This window comes from Pinus tabuliformis, chromosome J (assembly GCF_031772625.1).
Source record: "Pinus tabuliformis cultivar Carrire ecotype Pingquan chromosome J, CPIR1, whole genome shotgun sequence".
Taxonomy (NCBI): domain Eukaryota; kingdom Viridiplantae; phylum Streptophyta; class Pinopsida; order Pinales; family Pinaceae; genus Pinus; species Pinus tabuliformis.
The window spans coordinates 1,440,659,332-1,440,664,099 of NC_142295.1; positions in this window are offsets into that span (position 1 = coordinate 1,440,659,332).

Genomic DNA, 4,768 nt, shown 5'->3' on the forward strand with positions numbered 1-4,768 from the left:
AAAGGGTAATAGTGTTGATTGATTCAGGAAGCACCCACAATTTTATTCATTGTAGGGTAGCAAAAGAATTGAATTGCTTCCTATATCCAGCACCAGAGTGTCAAGTGATGATTGCAAATGGAGGAACAATAAATTGCTCTGGAAAGTGCCATAATATCAAGCTATCCATGGGAGAATATGTATTGACTAGCCCAATGCTTTCCATTCCAATTGGAGGTGCGATGTTGTACTAGGAGTCCAATGGCTACAATCCTTGGGTACAATAGCTTTTAATTTTCAAGAACTTTTCATCAAATTTTCTACGGAAGGAAAGGAAGTTGAATTAAGGGGTATTGCAGGGAAACCAGGAAAGATAATCAGCTCTCATGGTATGACAAAGCTTCTAAAAAAGGAGCAAAGAGGTGTAATTGCACAATTATCCTCGCTAGATGTTTCCACATTGGAATCATCTATTTCTCCAGATCTCCAAAAAGTCCTGGACAATCATTCCAAGGTATTTGAGACTCCCAAGGGTCTCCCACCTATGCGTGATCATGATCATGCTATTCATCTGATTCCAGGAAGTGTTCCTCCAAACATCAGGCCGTACAGATATCCCTATGTCCAAAAAAGTGAAATTGAACGTATGGTTGCAGAAATGCTAGAGGCTGGTATAATTCAACCGAGTCAAAGTTCTTTCTCAGCTCCAGTAGTATTGGTGCACAAGAAGGATGGATCATGGCGCATGTGTCCGGATTATAGGGAGCTCAACAAGCTCACTATTAAAGATAAGTTCCCCATTCCTGTTATTGATGAATTACTGGATGAATTGCATGGATCAATTTACTTCACCAAGTTGGATCTTCGTTCGGGATATCATCAAATCAGAATGAAGATTGAAGACATTCCGAAAACGGCATTTAGAACTCATGAGGGTCATTATGAATTTTTGGTCATGCCTTTTGGCCTTACCAATGCACCTTCAACATTTCAAGGTTTGATGAATTCAATTTTCAAACCATTCCTTAGAAATTTTGTGTTAGTTTTTTTTGATGATATACTAATCTACAGCAAGTCTTGGAAGGATCATGTTGAACATGTTGACAGGGTGCTACAACTATTGGAGGAGAAACAATTATATGCAAAAAGATCCAAATGTTTCTTTGGAGTCCAGGAGGTGGAATATTTGGGTCATATTGTATCTCATGAAGGAGTTAAGGTAGACCCTAGCAAAATTAAAGCCATTAAGGAATGGAAAATCCCCACATCCATAAAGCATCTGCGAGGATTTCTTGGGTTGACAGGGTATTATCGCAAGTTTGTTAAGAATTATGGGAGAATAGCAGCACCTCTAACAACATTATTGAAGAAAGATTCATTTTCATGGACTCCGGAAGCAACAAAGGCCTTTGAACATCTTAAAGAGGCAATGTGCCAAGCACCGGTCTTAGCTACACCGGACTTCACAAAAACCTTTATTGTGGAATGTGATGCTTCAGGAAATGGAATTGGTGCTGTTCTAATGCAAGATGAAAGACCCATTGCTTTTGAAAGTCGTCCAATCAAGGGAAAGTTTTTAAGAAAAGCTATTTATGAGAAGGAAATGTTGGCAATACTCCATGCACTTAAGAAATGGCGACCCTACCTAATGGGAAGACACTTCAAGGTAAAAACGGATCATGATAGCCTTAAATACTTTTTAGAACAAAGATTATCCTCTGAAGAGCAACAAAAGTGGGTCACAAAGATGTTGGGTTATGACTTTGAAATCATCTACAAAAAAGGGAAGCAAAATGTGGTGGCAGATGCACTCTCAAGAAAGGATGAGGATGTGGAAGCATTGTTGTGTGCCATTTCTATTATCCAACCAGATTGGATAAACGAAGCAAGGGAGGAATGGAAGAATGACGAAGAAGTGTGGGCACTTATTCGAAAGCTACAACAAGATTCCAGTACTTCTGATACATTTAGCTGGCAAAATGATTCGTTATGGTACAAAGATCGCTTATACCTCTGTAAGAATTCCCAGCTAAAACAAAAGATTCTTATGGAATTGCACACTTCTCCCTTAGGAGGGCACTCAGGATTTTTAAAAACTTACCACAGGGTTAAGAAGGAATTTTTTTGGGATGGCCTTAAATCAGATATTCAAAAGTTTGTGGCGGAATGTTTGGTTTGCCAGCAAAATAAAGTTGAAACAATTAAGACACCGGGTCTATTACAACCTTTATCCATTCCAAGCCAACGTTGGGAGGAGGTTTCAATGGATTTTATCACAGGTTTACCCAAGTCTGAGGGAAAGAGTGTCATCATGGTGGTAGTTGACAGACTTACCAAGTATGCACACTTTTGTGCATTATCACATCCATTTAAAGCCAGTACAGTTTCTACTGCATTTATGGAAACAGTTCAAAAGCTACATGGAAACCCAAAGATTATTGTAAGTGACAGAGATCCCATTTTCACTGGAAATTTTTGGACAAAATTATTTTCTTGTCTGGGTACTCAGTTAGCTCATAGCTCATCTTATCATCCTCAATCTGATGGGCAAACTGAGATAGTAAACAAATGTTTGGAAGGATATCTTCGTTGCTTTGTATCTGATAAACAGACACAATGGGTCAAATGGTTGCCTCTGGCTGAATGGTGGTATAACACTTCCTTCCATACAGCAACAAAAATGACCCCATTTATGGCACTTTATGGGTATCAACCACCATCCATCACATCATATTTAAGAGAAAATTCTAAGGTTCAGGCAGTGGAACATCACATCGAACATCAACAACAAGTCCTCCAACTCTTAAAGGATAACCTCGTGTTGGCACAAAATAGAATGAAACAACAGGCAGATCAACATCGCAGTGAAAGAAGTTTTGATGTAGGTGATTGGGTATTCCTACGGCTACAACCATATAAGCAAATGTCCCTAAAGCAAGCTAAGAAGGATAATAAATTATCACCAAAGTATTATGGTCCATACAAGGTGTTGCAAAAGATTGGTACTATGGCATACAAATTGGAGCTTCTTGCAGCTTCTCGATTGCACCCAGTTTTCCATGTTTCATGTTTAAAGAAGGTTATAGGTGACAAGCTCCCAATTCAAACAATATTGCCAGAACTTGACGAGGAAGGAAAAATTATATTGGAACCGGAAGCAGTCACAGAAACAAGAACTCGACAGCTACGAAATCGATCAATTTCAGAGTATCTTATCAAGTGGAAGAACTTATCCGCTGAAGATTCCACATGGGAGGATGAGAATTTTATGCAGAAGTATCCAGAACTACTCAAGCGTTGAGGACAACACTTTTTTGAAGGAGAGGGGCATGTTGGGTCCCTATAATACTAGTGATTACCCCATTACTATTGTAGTTATACCCCTTATTTATATTGTTGTGCCCCTATTACCCCCATATTGTTATTTCTATGCCCCATAGAATCCCTCAATTGTTATTTTTGTGGCTTTATATTATTATTGTTAGGTCGGCTGGATTATATTGTGACTCCCTAGACTCCTATATATAGAAAGGAGGTTTTGTCATTTGTATCATCCAAGAATTGTTCATTTATGTAATGTAAAGGAGGTTGCCCCCTCGAAGAGGCTGAATTATAAGGCGTTGATATATCTTTTCTATCTTTTCTTGAGCTGGTTTCATAACATTTGGTATCAGAGCTTTGGATTCTAGGGTTTTGCTACTCCAAATAGGTCATCGTGGAATTTTCGCTATAAATTTTTTTCTGTGATGTTTTAGAAGTCGCAAAAAAAACCCATTTGAGAAGAAATCGCGCTGAACGTTGGTTCCAAATTTCAGAGCTTTTCATGCGATATTTGCAGAGATACGATCTGAGGAAGTTGGTCTTTTTGCAGACTCCTGAATTACATTCAAAACAGGTGACCTGGGGAAAATCTTCATAACTTTCTCTTTGGGGATCGGATTAAAATTTCGTAAGAAGGTACAGAAAGAGGACGGATCGTAGTTTCTTGTGTGAAGTTTTCAGATCCAAAGGTCGAAATAGTGACTCGTGGCACTTCATACAAGTTCGCTCTTCTGGAAAGGTCTATAATCAGGTCATCTTGGGAGATTGTGCATAACTTTTTCTTGGAGAATCCAATTTGGATCAGACTGGTGGCATTGGAAAGAGGACACAGAGGGCTACTACAGGTAGCAATTTCAAAACTTAAAGATCCGAAAGTACAAAGTTACTGTCATTTCAAGATCAAGCTCCTAAAATCAAGAAAAAGAAAGATGAGGAAGTTTGATGGCAAGGATCCGATAAATTGGATACTTCAGATGGAGCAATATTTTGATCTGCATGGTGTGCCACTGTTACAAAAGGTATGTATTGCATCTCAATATTTAGAACCGGATCAATTTTTATGGTATAAAGGGTTTTGTTCTCGTAAACAACTTGTTACATGGTCAATTCTCACGGAGGAAATGATAGCACATTATGAGGATGCAAAGAGCAACACCTTTTTTGGAGCAACACCACAACAATTGGAAAGAGTAAAAGAGCTTTGTGACATATTGGAAAGTAAAATTATGGCAACAAGGAAGTCTACCCGTCATAACTATAAATATGGAAGTGTTGTTTCTCCTAGCCTTTCACAACCTACAAGGGTTACACCACAACAATTGGAAGAAAAAAGAGAAAAAGGGCTTTGTTACAATTGTGATAACAAATGCACTAAAGGTTATAAGTGTGCTGAGAAGAAATTATTTTACATAGAATATGAAGAGGAGGAAGAAAAGGATCAAGAAACATCAAAAGAAGAAGATATACG